The sequence below is a fragment of the Triturus cristatus genome, chromosome 12 (assembly GCF_964204655.1).
Source record: "Triturus cristatus chromosome 12, aTriCri1.1, whole genome shotgun sequence".
Lineage (NCBI taxonomy): Eukaryota > Metazoa > Chordata > Amphibia > Caudata > Salamandridae > Triturus > Triturus cristatus.
Genome location: NC_140595.1, coordinates 690,695,196 through 690,714,176, shown reverse-complemented (window position 1 = coordinate 690,714,176; position 18,981 = coordinate 690,695,196).

Below are 18,981 nucleotides of genomic sequence, written 5' to 3'. Positions count from 1 at the left end.
AGGCCACATTCCTGTTCCAGTGCAAAATGTGTTTCCCAAGACATAACCCTCACCGACCATGAAGATTAGATGCCTTCCACTTGGTCACATATCCATGTACCTCTGACTCTCATACTGGTGGAATAACAACACATACACAATTGGTTTGGGTGCCATACTCTGGAACTTCATTTATATGCATTCATCTTGCAACAAGGCAATAGCATTACTATGATCAACTTCCCGGCTCTCTGAAAAGCCAGACAACACACACACTCTTGGGGAAAAATGACAGTCTCTCCCAGTACCTCTTAAGTTATGGCTCATAGACACAGGCACATGCTCCCTTCTTGGTTGTCCATAACCCAGAAGTGTCCTTCATCTGTTCTCCAGAGGGGTGGGGGTAGCACAATAATTAGTGAAGTAGCAGTTAGTCACACCCTCCTCTGTCCATTCAGGTTCATTCAAATCATGTAATAGGCTTAGAAGTCTCATTGGAAAGCACGAGGCTCCTGTTAATAGCCATTGGCCAACATAGGAAGTAGATTATATTGCTTGAGCATTAAAGGAGGAACTCAGCAGTGCCACAAACATGCTCACCTGGATTGTTAGACCAAAATAGGGATCAGAACACGTCAACCACTTACAACACAAGCAGAGATTACCAGGTCCAGGTGCCAGCGATAACTACCCAATCTGTGTGCTTTGCGCATCCTGTCTCCTTTGTGACTGGACCATCACTAAACATTCTGGTAGATTCCAGGCCTTCATACTCATTCTTGGCAGTCCCCTACAGATTCACCCACACTGGATAACAGCAATGTCTGTCATTCATGCTGGAATGGGCCTTACTTCAACCTTCCCACATGACCTGAGATACACCCTACTTCCTGCCTCGTCACTCAGATGTGGCTCACCCTGGGCTTGGTCAAACCTGCGCCTTCAGCAGAATGCTTGCAATCACAATATGGAAGGCTAGTTTCCTGCAATTGTGCTTGTGAGTCAATTATCCCCCACACTCCTGAATATTGAATGTCTCTGCAGTCACTCATAGTGGAGATTTACCACCTTTTACCCTAGTCAACCAAATGACAGGTCTGTGCAATGGAAGTTTACAGTTTTCGTAATTTACGACTACAGAAAAACCTGCGTGTCTGGCACAACCTCTGCACATACTATTGGCATAGCTGAGTGCACCACAAGGTTAATATTCTGCATTTTTGAGTCAGGGGTCAAAAGTCACTTACACGTTTTAAACTGATGGTGTTTGCATACATGTCTATGAGCGTGTTGAATTGCTATTAGAAAAGGGGGTCTCTCGTTGGCAGGGGTATGCACCTTTGTCCAAGTAGGAACCCTTGCTTTTATTCAGGGTAGGGGAGTTACACACTTTAGATTACCTCTTCTCACCCCCTTGGTAGCTTGGCGCGAGCAGACAGGCTTCTCCCAAAGGCATTGTGTAAAGTATTTGTATCGCATACACCCAGTAACACAGTGACAACACCCCAAATGGGCACCACATCAGTTTAGAAAAATAAAGTATCTTTATCTAAACTAAACAAGACAAAAACGACAAAAATCCATACTTGTATCAAAATATGAATTTTAGAACAGTTACTTCAAAAATAGCACTTGCAGAAACAAATAGCTCCACCTGGGTCTATTACGATGTTGTGACAGGCATAAAGCCAAAGTACTGTGCTGACCGCGAGGTGTGGCAAGTCGGGCATGGAGACACACAGACGCCCAAATAACAGTACCTTGGAAACAAGGTCAGTAGATGATGCACGGCGTCGTGGAGGTAAGGCACCGGTGCCAAGGCAAGGCCGGTACCCGGTTGCCATGGGGGAGGCGAGGCACAGAGTCCATGAATTGGCGAGGCGTTGAATCCAGGATAGGGAAAGCAGGTGGCATCAGCGGTGAGGTGTCGGTTCCGGTGAGGCGATGTGACTTCAAAGAGTTTGTGGAGTCACTCTTGTCAGCATTAACAGGATGCTGGTGCTGGTGGTGACGGCATTGGTGCAAGCACCGGTGTCGGAAGGCCGATACCTGCAGGCGTCAAAGGGCATTGGAGCTGCGGTGCAGGCATAGCGGTGCATTGTGCACTTCACGAGCGGTGCCTCCGGCCTCAGTGCAGGTCACGGCATCACTGGTGGCATCGCTGATGGCATCTTAGTTGTTTTAATTGCTTTTCAGCGCCAATCACACAGTTTTCAGTGATTGATTTATAGGCCCTGGCACACTCAGTGCACTTTACTAGGGACTTACCAGTAAATCAAATATGCCAATCTTGGAGGACCAATCATAATTACAATTTACACAGGGAGCACTTGCATTTTGACACTATACAGCAGTGGCAAAGAGCCCAAAGCATCTTAGCCAACAAAAATACAGGAGGTAGAGACAAAAAATCAGGGGAAACCACACTTAGGGGCCCATTAGGGTGGCGGTCGGAAAATCTCCCGACCACCATGGTAGCGGGAAAAGACCGCCCACAAGGACCGCATAATCGTCGGTCCAATTAGGATGCTCCGCAGTCGAAATCCGACCGCGGCTGTCGGATTCTGGCGATTAACATTGTGGCGGTCGCTGATGCCATCAGCACTGCCGCGATGTCAAAAAGAGCATGTCCTGCATATCCCTGCACTGCGTGGCAGGCACTGCACAGTGCCTGACACCTGGTACAGGGACATGTACGGGGGTATGGTACCCCCAGTGCACCCAAACCCCCCAACACATTGGGGGCCCGCAATGGGCCCCCAGAGACATTCTTCGCATTCCTTTCCATGGCGGTTCCACCGCCGGGGAAAGGCTGGCTACTGCCGGCATCATAATCGTGCCGGCAGTCCTTGGCCCTGCTCCGCAACACTTGTAGCGGTCCAGTTCCTCACGCCGGGCATGCGGGCGGACTGCAACCGGCAGAAAAATGGTGGGCGGAAAATCCCACCACGGCGGTAACCACTGCGATGCTAATCGGACCGGTGGTTTTCCGGGTTTCGATGGCGGCCAGACCGGCGACGGCCATCGCCCGCCATCCTAATAGACCCCTAAGATTCCAAGTCTAATAATTACCCAAATGGTCATGTTTAGCACCATACGCTACATTTTTAACACAGTATCAAATCCATAGTAGAAATAGAAGTGCTTTTAATCTTCCCACATCCTTCTGCCACCTGCCCTTACACAACACAGAACCTATAAATGATTTTCATTTCATGTAAACCTCTCCCACAGGGTGCAATCCTCCCACTTCCTCTGCACAAGCTCTCCTGCCTGCCTTCATTGTCAGATAACCTTTCCAAGACTGACTACTGTACAGACCTAGAAAAGTAAGATACGGTAAGAAGAGAGGGAGAGGAGGGGGGCGCAGGCTTGGCTCTATTTATAACAGACAGGTTGTCCCTGCAGAGGAGCTCTGGTGCTCACACAGGTTGTTAGCAGTTTCTCTATTACCCTCAAGATTCGGACTTGAATAAAGTTAGGTTTGTACACTTGCATAAACAAAGTTTCCCTTGAAGGCAGAGACACCAGAATCCCACGTGGTAAAAGCTGTAAAAGACTCAGACATGAAAAAAAGTTGGCAGGTCTTTAAGTGGGCCGGGTCCCTCCGATCTCAGACTTATTAGTAATTAAAAACAAACATTGAAACGGGTCCCTATTGAGCACTCTAATCTTGCCCCTACCTTTACCTGAAAAAATAAGGATCGATTTCTGAAAAATGAATGTAAACATGTTAAGAAACTTTAATCTTGCATTCCCTGAGAGTGTTAGCTATTTCCAGGATGTTGTATTTCTGTAATTTATTTCTGTGTAGTGTGTATGTTTTTTTGTTTTTTGGTCTAGGTATTATTCGTGTATAGTGCTTTTAAAGAGCCACAGCTGAGAGATCTGGAGTAGAGCCTAAAGGCAGTGTGAATTTCTCACCATCCAATCCTTGTCCTCTCTGAAAAGTGCACAATGCAATGGTCATGCATTCCAACTGCAATTGTGATTCTGTACAAATGTGCATGAAGGAGGTGCACAGTTGGTAAAAATATTGGCAAGGCAAAGATAAAAGAAAATGCAGTGCTTACAAGTGATATGGTATGTTGTGCGTTAGATTGTGGTATATATTACAGGAGAGAGTGAAAAGAAGCTGCTGAAGAGGAAAGAGAGGAGGTATAAGATATGCCTATGGATGAGATCTAGAGAGAAAAAGGGCATACATTTCTAACAGAGTGAACTTAACAGGAGTGAATGAAACACTCGGGACACCACTACCACTTCTACATGCTTCAGAATATAAACCTTAATTTACAACAAAACCAGTGTTGTTACTCATTTATCTTAAACGGCTAACAACCAGTGACAAAGCCAATAGTCATGGTTAGTTTTAGGTGTATGTCAGTTGCTGGTATATCTATCTATCTATCTATCTATCTATCTATCTATCTATCTATCTATCTATCTATCTATCTATCTATCTATCTATCTATCTATCTATCTATCTATCTATCTATCTATCTATCTATCTATCTATCTATCTATCTATCTATCTATCTATCTATCTATCTATCTATCTATCTATCTATCTATCTATCTATCTATCTATCTATCTATCTATCTATCGCTCTCTCTATCTGCCTCTCTCTATCTGCCTCTCTCTCTCTCTCTATATATATATATATATATGTATATATATATATATAGATCCACTTGCTTCGCTGCACGCTGACTTGAATTATTTTAGAAACTGTTCCTGAATATCACAAAGGAATCCACTGCACTCCGGTACAGGGAAATTCTTTTATTTTCTGCCACGGCACGGACATTAAGACCAACGCATTTTGGTGCACACACGCACCTTGGTCACGATGTTGACCATGATTCTTTTGTCATGCTTTGTTGTTTTTAGTGGTATTAAGATACCTAAAGCTTCTTGGAGTCACTCAAAGAGTTTTTAACTTAATTTATTGTGTCCAAGTCTGTGTTGGATGTCAGTTGTGCTTCTAGATCTTCAAAATTCAGCTTGTTCCAAGGTCGATATGTTTTTGCAGGTATGGTGGGCTTAAGTGTGGTGGCTGGGGTGTCTTGTGTTGGAAGGGTACCAGGTGGTAGTCTGAGCATGTGACTGGAGTAATCCTTTGGAAGGTAACTAGGACTACTTTGGAAAAAAAGACATTATGATCTGAACAGCGATATGTGTGGGTTGGAGGATGATCTGATGGTTAAATGTGTTTATGCCAGTAATGACAGTCCTGCGGTGGGGCATATTAGGTTTGTCAAACCATATGTTTAGACCACAAATAATGCATAGGTTTCAACATAGTATAAGGAAGTTTTAAACTCTGTCTAGAAATGTGTCTGGGAATGTTACATTGCTAGGTGATGGTCAGTCATGCATTCGAGATCAATGTATCGATCATGACTATGTAACAATGTGCATGCATTTTGAAACAGTAATGAATTATTTTAATTATTGTTCAGTTAAAGACAATTTTTTGTTAGACACTCCAAGATGGTGATCAAACATTTGGATATAATTTGCCCTTCTACTATGTTTATGTTATGGAGTTAAAATGAAGTATTGTGATGAAACATGGTCAACATCGTGACCAAGGTGCGTGTGTGCACCAAAATGCGTTGGTCTTAAAGTCTAATTTAGACTAAAGTACATACGGTTTCACACTTCTCTTGATTATTTTATACATGGGAGCCATATTTTAACATGTTTCTTGTTCTCCTACCCCAGTGGGTTTTATACTTCTCTTGATAACTATTACTTGGGGGTCATATTCAAACATGTGTCTTGCAATTATGCCCAAGTGGGCTTGGCCTCATATTTTTTGTTGTCAAATAACCATGTGATCATAGCCCAAGTTGTACTGTATTTATCATCTGAGATGTGTTATATGTACTTAACTAACATTGTCTTTATTTTCAAACAATTTTCAACATGATTGCAAAATTTAGATTTAAAATTTTAACTTTTATCCAACCAGCACTGTTGCTGCGACTCTCCCGTAGAAGTAGTCTCCATACTCTAGCCACTACTGGAAGTTCTGCTACTAAAGAAGCTTGTCCTCCTCAAAATTAAAAAAGAAAATACAAACAAATTCATTAAAACCTTTTCATCAAGGACTCAAGTTTTAAATCATTTACATAGTCTCGGAACTAGCAGCATACGATCCTAGATGCTTTCAATTAATACACTTATAGGTGGACAAAGAGCTCCTTGTCAATATTCAAACTTCGTGGTTCGTTGCAATCCATTTCCAAAATGTAACCTTATTCGAGTCTTCTCAGCTCTTTCTCTCTGTCCACCTCTCTAGCTTTCTTTGGCACACTGTCAATTACACTGTATTTCAAACCTTTGTGGTCACCTCAATGTACTTTGTGAAAGTGACGTGCCACTGGATAAGTGCTGTCATTATTTTTAATAGCTCTCAGATGTTGTAGAATTCGCCTGTGTACTGGTAGAATAGTACTCCCTACATACCATTTGGGGCAGGGGCATGAGAGGACATAGATAGCAAATTCTGTTTTGCAAGTAAACTTTTTCTTATTTTTTAAGATCTTTACAAATGGGTTTTTTTGTTCACTTAGATTGCTGCTATTCTCGCATGCTTTACATTTGGTGCACTTGTAAAAGCCTGGATTGGGTCTGAGCCAAGTTTGGGATGTAGATACTACTTCGTTTTTTACTAATAGGTCTCTCATGGATCTTGCTTTTCGGTATGTCACTTGTGGTTTGTCTGAAATACTTTTCCCTATAATAGAATTTCTCTTGATTAAATGCCAATTCTTAGATAATGCTTTCCTAAGCATTGCATGTTTGTCATTATATGTAGTGATGAATCTCACTCCCTCTTTCTCACTACGTTTTTTGGCTTAGTTTTGTCAGTAAATAGAATATACTCCCTTCTAAGTTTCGAGACTTTCTTCTGAGCTTCTTTGAGTAATGGTACTACGTACCCTCTCTGTCTTAGCCTCACCACCATGCTGGATTGTGTTTTCTCAAAGTGTTCCTCTGTACTACAATTGCACCTAGCTCTAAGTAATTCACCATATGGGATGCTATTCTTCAATGTGAATGGGTGAAAACTCCTGGTGTGTAAAATGCTTTTACCTACAGAAGGTTTCCTAAACATGGTAGTAGTCAACTTAGAGTCTTTCACAATGACTTGTACATCCAGGACATTCATCACAGTCTAACTTATTTCACAGGTAAGGTTGAGATTTAAAGAATTTTGGTTAATGCTTTCTTCAAAAGGCCTGGCTGCTCACCAGCCCATATGCAGATTCATAAAGATGGGAGCGAAGAAGGTACTCATAGAAGTCCCTCTTTGCTGTTGGAAGAGTTCTCCATTAAACAAAACAATATTGTGACTCAAACACAATTCCATCATTTGTAAAATAATTTCATTATATTTGTAGAATTTCATGGCCCTTGCCCTTAAAAAGTGTTGTGTGGCTTTTAGCCCATCCCTATGTCTCATACTCGTATAAAGTAATGTCACAACTAATGAGAGCATTAGCATGTCCTCCTCCCATACTACATCAAACATGATTTTCAGAAATTCTGTGGTGTCTGTCAACCAGTGGTTGTAAAAAATAGTCTATATAGGTAGACATGTTCTCAAATAAACTATCTATAGCTGCCACTATAGGTCTCCCTGTTGTTTTTTTTTTGTTTTTGTTCATTTTCAGAGTGAGATAAAACACAGGTAATTTAGGTTCTGTTTTCATCAAGAATTTCCATTCATCCCAATTAATCAATTCAGCAGTTCTCCACTCCATTAGTTGATTATAAAAGCTTTCTTTTACTCTTTCATACTCTACTTTGGTTATTCTGGTGTAGCATTCTGCATTATTGAGCTGTAAATAGGTTTCTCTCATATACATTATTTTATCCCACAAGTCTACATTTCTCCCTGTATCTGATTGCCTCAACACACATTCTTCATACTTACTCCACTTACTCGCTACTTGTCTGAATTTGTTGTTTAGTTTGTACGCCCTTCTTGAATTTATGTTAGACCTGAGTTGTATTTACCCAAGTTCAGTCGACATTAGATCTGAAAATACCTCTATACCATCATTCATCTGGGGAGGAATAAATTTGGATTTTGCTCGGAACAATGTATTCCCACCTTCCCCTATGTAGATGCCTGCTTGTTCCAGCAATTGAGTGTTACTCATTTCTTCCTGTATTTCAATGTTATCTCTCTCCAGGGAAAGTAGGTTTTTTATTCATTGCACATCTGCTACTTGTAGAATGTCTTGTTCATCTCCCCCTGTTGGAAGGGGCTGTCTTGTTTTAGTTTTCATTGCGAAAAATTTCTTAAGTCTCCGTTTTTGGATGTACTTATATAAGTCCACCCTTGTTTGGGCATAGTGAAAACCTAAAACCGGACAGAAGGAGAGGCCCAAGGAGAATACTTGTTCATCTTCATTAGTTAGAGTAATGTTAGGAAGGTTGATTGCTGTATATGTTTCTGCAGTCACTTCTTGTTGCTGTGTGGCACTCTCCCCTTGGGTTCTTTATTGCTTGCCTTGTCCCCCTCTCCTTTGTTGCCACTTTCTTTTTGTTGTGATTATTTTCTGGGTCTGTGGTTTGTCCGCCGGTCCGTTCATAAAAAAGGAAATTCTTCACGAAGTGAAGTGCTTGCCTTGTCTCCATGATTTCACCCAGCTCTGTTTCCTTCTGATTCTGTTTCTGTATCCGAACTCAAATTACTCAATGAGACTTCTTTTCACAGTTGATTTTGTTCTCCCTGTCTTTGCCTGCACATTTTTCAAATCATTTTCCAAATGTAAAGAGTTGCTGCGTTGATAATCCATTTTTATATCTGTGGAATTGTTGGGCTTTGCGTAGTTGTACTCATTCTTCATGTTTTGACATTCTCTATTTCATTTCTTGTTTGAACTATGTTACTCTGTCTGTGTTGTTCTCTTTACCAATTTGTTCATTGACCAATTTGATTTGTCCCAGTAGATCATTCATTTCCAATTCTGCCTATTTGATTAGTATGGTCATCAAGTTAATAGAGCTCTGGGTGTTACACTCTACCCATTCTTTGATTAAATGTGGATGGGGGTTTTCATAGCTTGGAATAATCATTATGTAAAGTCCACAGGGAATTCTCCCCACTACTACATATTTTTTCAGGGATATCACATCCCACCATTTGGAAATTTCTGCTCTTGTAAATTTTTCCAATTTTTTTAATTACTATGTATTGTTCCCCCACGTATCCTGCCTCCTGCTGTGGTAGAAGATTCTTCATGCTGTCCATTTTCCACTAGAAATAATGACTGCAGATTTTTCTCTTGCTGCCAGTTCCTCTGCCATCGTGGAGCATGTAACTTTTGTTTTCCTGCTCCCGCGTTTGTGCTTGAATGAACTTCGCCCCGGCTACCGCTATACCTAGGATCACCAGCGTTACTGGGTGAATAGATTAGTGTGCATTTGGCGTCCTCCAACTCCTCCCATGCCTTGTACGCACCCGGATTGGTTTCTTCAGTGGAGTGCTTGAGGATATATGTTGCTCCACTCTGTTGTCGGGTGAGTTCTCCCCAAGCTGCCTGAACGCCGGTAGTGTGCATTGCAGCACTTTGCCGCGCACTGACTTGAATTATATTAGAAATACAGTTCCTGAATATCACAAAGGAAATTCTGTTATTTAGTGCTACCGCACTGGCATTAACACCAATGCATTTCAGCGCTCACACGCATCTTGGTCACGACGTGACCATGTTTGACAATATTTCATTTTAACTCCATAACATTAATATAGAAGAAGGACAAATCGTATGCATCCAATGTAAAGCATGTGAGAATGGCATAAATCTGTGTGAACAAAAAACCCAATTCGGAAAGATCTTAAAAATTAAGAAAAATGTAACTTGCAAAACAGAATTTGCTATCTATGTCCTCTCATGCCCCGGCCCCATATGGTATGTAGGGAGTACTATTAAACTAGTACACAGGCACATTCTACAACATCTCAGAGCCATTAAAAATAATGACAACAGTTATCCAGTGGCATGTCACTTTCACAAAGTTTACAGGTTGTATGATCAGGCTCTATGAGTGAGTGAATGGATGTGGCAGTGGCTCAATTGATAAGTGAGTGGTTGTGTAAGTAATTTTATGGGTCTGTGAGTGGGCATGTGAGTGGTTGTGTGGATGTGTGAGTGGGCATATGAGAGGTTGGATGGGGTGTGAGTGGGTGCTTGAGTGGCTGTGTAGATGATGTCTTCAGTAATGCCATCAGTAATGTCATCAGTGAAGTCACTGTCCATGTCATGAGTGATGTAATATGTGATGTCTGAAGCAGTGCATTGCAGTGGTGTAAGTTATAGTTAGCTCAGATAACTATAACTACATTCACTGGTTTTGTATGAGTGAAATCTGAGCCTACCTATAACGTCCCTGTAACCTTTGGTTTTCTCATTGAATTTCTAAGGTTTTTCCAATTCTATTTCCTAATTATAACATCCCTATAACCTTTGGTTTTTTTCAGTGAATTTAAACCTTTTTTACATTTTATTTGCTAACTATAACTTCAATGTAACCTTTGTTTTTTCAAGTGAATTTGTAAGGTTTTTTAAATTGTATTTCCTAACTGTAACCACTTAACTTTGACACTGAGTGTGTGAGTGAGTGCATGAATGTCTTACTGGGTGTAGGAGTGTCTGAGTAGGTTTGTAAGTGAGTGTCAGAGAATATGAGTGGGGCTGTAAGTGGGTATATGAGTATCTGAATGGGTCTGTGAGTGGGTGTGTGAGTCTCTGAGAGGGTCTGAGGGTCAGTGCATGAGTCTCTGAGTAGTTCTGTGAGTGGGTGAGAGAGAGTAGGAGTTATTCTATAAGTGGGTGCATGAGTGTCTAACTGTGTCTGTGAATGGGTGTACATGTCTGAGTTATGAATGGGTGCATGAGTGAATGGGTCTGTGAGTGGCTTTGAGAGTGTCTGAGTTGTTCTGTGAGTGAGTGCCTGAATGGGTTGTGCTAGTTTCCTGCTAATTTTCTGCCTTTTTTCTACTCACTTCTGACTTATTTTGCCTCTTTCTGCTTATTGCTGGCCTTTATTCTGCCTCTTTCAGCTCATTTATAACCTTTATTCTGCCTCTTTCAGCTTGCGTCCGACTTTTATTTTGCCTCTTTCTGCTCATTGCTGACCTTTACTTTGCCTATTTATGCTTGTTTCTGCTCTCTATTTTGCCTCTTTTTGCTCACTGCTGAACTTTATTCTGCCTCTTTCTGTTCAATTCTAATCTCTATTTTGCTTCTTTCTGCTTGCGTCTGACCTTTATTTTGCCTCCTTCTGCTTGTTTCTGATCTCTATTCTGCCTCTCTGATCGTTTCTTACCTCTATTCTGCTTTTTCCGCTTATTTCTCACCTTTATTTTGCCTCTTTCTGGTCATTCTGATCACTATTCTGCCTCCTCCTGCTCATTTTTCACCTTTATTTTGCCTCTCTGCTCATTTCAGGATTTTATTCTACCTCTTTTTGCTCATTTCTCACCTTTATCTTGACTCTTTCTGCTCATTGATTGTTTTGCCTGTTTCTGTTCCTTTCTGATCTTTAATTGCCTCTTTCTGCTCGCTGGTGGTCTTTCTTATGCTTTTTTTCTGCTTGCTGCTGGCCTTTATTTTGCCTCTTTCTGCTCAATACTTACCTTTATTTTGCCTCTTTCTGCTCATTTCAGATCTCTATTTTGTCTTTTTCTGTTCATTGTTGGCTTTATTTTGCCTCTTTCAGCTCCTATATTTAATTTGTATAGGGAGGGGGGCTGTGCGGCCCCCCTCCCAAGGCTGATTTCGGCACCAGAGACCCCATTCCCCAGGGCCTGGCTATTATACTATGGGGAGGGGGAGCAAGCAGCCCCCCTCCCCGGGCCGATTTTGGCCCCGGGTACCCCATCTCCAAGGGCCCAGCCTTTTTTTTTTTTTTATCATAGGACCCTCTCCCCGGCTGATTTTGGCCACAGGGACCCACCCGCCGGGGTCTGGACATTATACTATGTGGACATGGACCAAGCAGCCCCCCTCCCCAGGCCAATTTCCGCGCCGGGAACCCATTCCCTGGGGCCCAGACATTTGTTTTTTAGTTTTATTAGGGGAGGGGGCCGCGTAGTGAGGAAATATGAATTTTTATGATCAATTGTGTCCCCTATCTTAGACCCCAACGGCTCCATGTACGTGCTACAAGTACATGTATGTTCCCTCCACTTCCAGCTATGAAGAAGCAAATACATTTGTGTCCAACGTTAACATGTCCTCTTTCAGATCCACCATGAATGGGTCGAATATTCCGTTCCTAAGGATGCCTTGCCACCATCTTTATATGGTGCACCTTTCACGTTTTTCAGCTCTAGCAAGTTAGGCCCTGAATTCTGCCATCGAGCCTTTTCCTGCCTTCTGCCTCTGAATGCTCCAGTCTGGACCTGCATCTGTATCCATGACCTTTGTCTTACTCCCTGCGCGGCTAACGGTGCCTGGCCCGGCCTGTTGCCTGCCAAGACTGTATTTAGCCTTCAAGTTATCTGCTCCGCTCCTCGAAAAATACATTCCTGTCTAGTGGTTTAGGTAAACATCCTTCCAGCTGCAGAGCAAAGGGCCCGGCCTTACTGTCCCCGTGCAAGTAATTCATAGCTCCTGTTACCATGGTAGGCCCATGCCCCCTCGCATCTCATGTAGACACGTAGACGCTTATACACGCACTAGCAGTCAGTATAGGATAGCCTCTGCCTGAGAGACCTTTCCTTCCAGATAACAAGTTCCTTAAACACAAGATATTAGATACGATTTGGGATTAGGTTGTTCTGAAATCCCAGACTTCTGTCTCCTCATGTAGGGCTAAATGTCAAGTCCCCTTCACCCTCCAGTTATACGTCAATCACACGTCATGCTACTGTGCGCGCATCTCTGCCATGTATTTCTGCTGACATTGCAGGATTCTCTTATGGATCCACCCACCTGTGTCATCCTTACGATGACGTTTCTAGTACACGCCCTTATGCACGCCTATTGTAACGCCTTTTTCATTACGTATGTGTATTCTTATCTCTCTTCTCAGCTGTTACGCCTCCTGCATCTGCCTTTACTGTAATGCATTGACTATATATATGATAACCTGTCAATAAAATATGCTCAATCCCTTCCCGAACCTTTGTGGTGACGGAATCCGATTGCCTGGTTCGAACCAATTCCTTTGTAAGGAATAAATCTCCTTTTAAAACCTCTAATATCACGGATGCTGCCTCTTATTTATTCTGAGTTATCCTTATTGAATTTTACCGCATAAATTAAGTACAGGTAATTTAAAATTTACCACATAATTGGCGCCCGAACAGGGACTCCTCCCCCACCCCACGCGCCGGAGGTGCATTGCAGGCCCGGTCTCCTGCCACAGCCGGACGGACAACTACGCGTACCCGCAGGATTTCCTGTACCTCCCTCAGGCCAACGGAGGTGACTGAGGCTGCGATCAACACCCAGACGAGGCGGTGAGGAGTGCGGAGGATCCCGACCAGAGCCTAGCTGAGAGAGCAAGATCCGAGGTATACAGAGGCCCACCAGGTTCCGAAGTTCCGAAGTACCTACGTCACGAGTCGAGTCGAGTCCAGTCCGGTCCAGTCCAGTTCAGAGTTTCCGAGGCCTTCCGTTCCGTTCCGTGCTTCCCGGTGAGTACCGTTGCTGGGGACGCATCTAGACGTGCGCATTAGTTTGTGCCGGTCAAGACGGGTTTGGGTACACAGATCCGGTCTGCACTGTTTTAGCAGTGTATCTGTACTGTTTAGCAGTACATCCAGTATTATGCAGTTAGCTAGTTTCATTCTAATTATCATTGTTCGTTTTAAAATGTTTTAATATGTTTTAAATGTCGTGGTATGAGTGATTGTTCGATCTTCATTACTGTGTTTATTGTATTAATTGTGTTCAAGTCCGAGTAAGAATCAAGTAGCAAGGTTTAAGATGCCGTTATTCTCAAAATTAAGACAGATAAAAACTAGAAAAGGGATACTCGAGGAAGCCGTTCCCATTCCACCTAGGGACACTCCAGGATACTTTATGTACCATAAACATGGCCTAGATGCCGTATTATATCTCGATTTGTGGGTGGACTACACCAAGGATTTAGTAGAGAATCAGAGATGGCCCGTTGCTGGGACATGGGATGCAGATTGCATCATGAGAGTAGAAGAAGCATTATGGAAAAAGAAAGCCAGACAGTCACAGAAAGATGCCATTGAATTATGGCGTAAAGAATCGCATAGACGCACAGAGAAAGCGCTCAGAAAAGAAGAGAAAAGTAGGAAGGATTCAGACAAAGCCCGCGAAAACGTATTAGTTGAGGAAGGTATCCGAGTAAAAGCAGAACAAGTAGACAGACAGCGAAACACTCTTATGAATGGTATGTATCCTCTTCTGGCCGAGGGTTTACCTAAGGCCACCCTGGAAGTACCAAAAGATCTGCCATCTCCATTGCTTCCGACCAAATTGCACCACAAGACCGCAAAGGACATTTTCCTTTCTTCCTATTTACACGATGTAGCCCCCGAATATGTTAATGTTCCGCCGCCACGCACACCACCTGCTAACGGCGCTCGACCCCGAGATAATCTGCCCCCACCTCTGCAGCAACATACTACTCCTTCCGTTCCAAACCTTCCGCCTGTTCCTCCACTCCTTCCTGCACCTATTCTTCCTACCTTACACCCAACGAATCCTTTTGGACCTGGCACCTCAGGAGGTGCGACAGGAGGTTTTCATACGCCACCATCAGCACGTCGATTGACTTATAGGGATTTAGCACACCAACGTACACCTCAAACAGCGAATTACGACATACTTAAAGAGCCTCTTACAGATTGTAGATAAGATCCAGTACCCGGTAAAGACGACAGAATGATGCTATCATCAGTACGTCTACGACGAGTTGCGAACTATTTAATGATACTACCAGGAATGATTGATCATCTAGACAAAATATATCACTTTGTCCAAACAGGGCAAGGTCCTGAAAGTATTGGCGAGGCCATGGCATACCAGAAAGTGGACACGCAAAAACTGTTGTTACGCTTCTTCATAAACTGCCTGATAAGAAACAGAGATAGGCCAGGTGTAGACCCGGAAGAAATGAAAGCACTTAACAAATGGGGTCAGAATATAGCAGACGGAAAACATGATAAACAGAGTAGTATAGAAAATATGTACCGAAGGATCCGAAAAACAGTAGAACAAATATGTGAAAGAGAACAGCCTGAAAGAGAAATAGATGCAGATAAGACTGAATCCTCGGGGGAGGAGGAACAACAAGAAACAACAACGGGACAATTACAATTACCAGCTAGAGAAATGATAGCTTATGTAGGTAAGGGAAGATCTTTTAATAATTCAATGCGTCCGATACGTCCAGAAAGTAAGGGAATTTTTCAAGCAGCCATGTCAAATCCAAAGACCCCTGAACACTTATTTCAGGCTACTGATAAAATACTTCAAGAACGAATGGGGTACCATGTACTCGATTCTATGGATGAACAAGAATTAGCCAGGTCAGCAGTACAATGGGCTGACAGTTCTGATAAATATAGTGATGACGCGCTAGCACACACGTTTTTGAATCTTTCACCAGACGAACAGCGTTTAGCTGGTATGTACATGATACAACACCTCCTTATATTGTATAAAGGCCAACACTCCGATCCTGGTCCCCTACCCGATATACTGATAGAACTACTCATGAAGAAATGGAGAGGTCTAGGTACCGATCTAATTAAAGTAATTCTAGAACATCGGCACAGATACAGTGCCTTCCTGTGTCCACAGCTTGATCCAGCTCCCTCCATGGAAAGAAAAATGTATTACATAGACAGACAGAATCCCTTACGCGAAGTGCACCCAGTTAGAAATGATGATAATACTTTTAGACGCGTGTTTGTGTACACGCCTATAACTAAAATAGAACTATTGGAAATGAAAAAATTAGTGCCCAGCCATGACAGAGATCCAGCAGGTTTTCACCGTGAAATAAAAGACATGTTACTCATGGGTGATTATACCTATCCTGACATTATGAAAATATTAAAAGTATTATTGCCTGCCGGTATTTACGAGAAACTCAAAGAAAAAGAATGGGAGGTGGGAGAGCAAAAGATTGATTGGACAGCATTAGAAAACGAAGAAAATACCAGAACTCCAGGCCTAGGGCTTGGGGACAAAACTAAAGCGTTACCAGGATTGTTAGTACAAGTATTGCCACGTTTATTAACTACGAAAAAGGAAGACTGGGGTGCAATCTCAGCCTGCAAACAGAAACCCGATGAAGACACTAGTGATTTTTATTCCCGATTTGAAAAATGTTTTGGTATTAATAGCGGTCTGAAAGCAAGTAGCGATTCATATCCACATCTTTTTGTAACAAAATTAGTCGAGAATTCCCTGCCCCAGGTTAAGAACAGAGTATTGAAAGTCGAGAGCTCTTGGCAAGCTAATACCCCGTCACAAATGTTACAAATGTTACAGTACCACCAGAATAGAATTAGAGAAGAACAAGAACACGAACAAAGACGTATGAAAGACACGAAAATGAAAATGCTCGTCGCCCAGTCAGTTCCAGCTGACGGTCATAAAAAGGGTGCGACACAGTCCAGTAATTCAGCGGTTCCTGTTAAAGGGACATGCAACTATTGTAAACAGCCAGGTCATTATATAAACGATTGTGCAGTTCTGAAACACAATATCTCTACGGGTAAAACCAAGGAGAGACCGCGTCCACCTAGACAGGATCAGATCCAACAACAAGTACCTCAGAATGTACAGCCTATGCAAGCTCCACAACAGACCGTAGCAGTACCACAGCCACAGCCTAGTGCCGCAACACAAAACACGACACAACAGATGTACCAGTATGCACAAAATGACTATCCCGATTATCAGCGATACACATGAAACAGCCTAGAGAGGGAGGTTGGCTTGCCTCTTATTGAGGTTCCTGTAGATCAAGAGGGTCCTTATGTACATAGTCAAGTATTAGGGAAAGACAGAAAGTTTTTAATTGATACAGGGGCAAGCAGAACAACTATAAGTCACAACGAGGTTCCAGGGGCACCCCTCTCAGGCTCACAGAATGTTTCCCTTGTATTTTCAGGAAAGCCTATTGTTAACGAAGTATCGCAACCTCTTCCTCTTGCAGTTGGTCCATTGACACGGACTACAGATTTATTGCTTACAAAATCATGCCCAGAAAACTTGTTAGGTATAAAGACACTGAAAGCTCTAGGAGCTGTAATATGTTGTTCCCCGGAAGGGGTACGACTATTTTTGCGTGACTTTAAAGGTCACTACGTATTTAGAGACATGGATCACCGGTTACAGAATGTCCCTGCACATTTATGGGCACAAGGCCCCACTGATGTAGGTTGTATGCACATTACACCATATCGAGTCACACTCAAAGCAGGAGTGGTATTACCACGAATGCGACAATACAAGTTACCCCCAGATGCTGTAGTGGCTTTGCTGCAAATCATTGACGAGCTCATTGCACAAGGAGTGGTTGTGGAAACCGACTCCAATGTATGTAATTCTCCTATCATTCCGATTCTTAAACGTACTGATCCAAATGCACCCCCAGTTTATCGATTAATTATTGATCTGCGCGAATTGAATAAATGCATTGTACCACAATATCCCGTGGTTCCAGATATCTCTTCATTATTGACAGCTATTGATTCAGAAGCAACGTTCTTTACTGTAATTGACCTCAAGAACGCCTTCTTTAGCGTCCCAATCGATCCGGAAAGCCAATATTTGTTCGGATTCTGTTTAAATGGACGAAGCTTCAAATTTGCACGCGCACCTCAAGGATTCACAGAAAGCCCCAGCATCTACAGCCAAGCACTGAAAAGACAACTTGACAGTATCCACATGCCTGTTAACACTACCCTGCTTCAGTATGTCGATGATCTGCTGATCACCGCCCGAAGCGAGCCCGAATGTGAAAAAGCATCACTGACGGTTTTACATTTTCTGGCCGACAAGGGGCACAAGGTGTCCCCTTCGAAGCTGCAATTCTGTGTTCAGCAAGTTGTGTACCTTGGGCACTTGCTGTCCAAAGGGGGGAGACAGCTCACACCTGACCGCATCCAGCTAATTGTAAACATGCCACCACCCAAAACACAAAAGGAGGTGCGGGCCTTCATAGGTCTCACTTCGTACTGTAGACAATGGATTCCCCAATATGCATTTCTAGTAAAGCCACTCATTCAGTTGACAACCCAGGAGGCAGCGACTTCGACTGTCCTCCCTTGGACTCAGGAACATACACAAGCTTTTGAAGACTTAAAGAAAGCCTTATGTCAAGCACCTGTTTTAGCGACACCATGTTACAGTAAGCCTTTTACACTTTTTGTTACAGAACGCGAAGGTACTGCCTTGTCAGTACTCACTCAGGAACAAGCAGGTTCACACAAACCGTGTGCTTACTTTTCTAGCACATTAGATCCAGTAGCCCAGGCTCTGCCTACGTGCCTGAAATCAGTCGCAGCGACAGCTTTAGCGATCAGACAAAGCGATTCCATAGTATTAGGACATCAATTGACAGTGCAAGTTCCACATTCCGTGGAAGTTCTTTTAAACCGAACTCAGACCCAGCACTTGACTATAGCACGACTGACAGGTTATGAATTTACATTGTTTCAGCCACACATAGAAATCAGACGCTGTAGTACATTAAATCCTGCCACACTTTTGCCATTAAGTGGAACAGACCCATTGGCACATGATTGTATTGAAGTCATTACTATTACGACGAAACCCAGACAAGACTTGAGAGACATTCCATTACCAGACCCAGACCTGACACTTTATGTGGATGGTTCATGCATGAGAACAAGTACAGGAGAGTTAGTGGCCGCTTACGCAGTCACGACAGACACCGAAGTCATTGAAACGAATTGTATTGACACATTGTCAGCTCAAGCAGCAGAGCTCATCGCTCTGACACAAGCC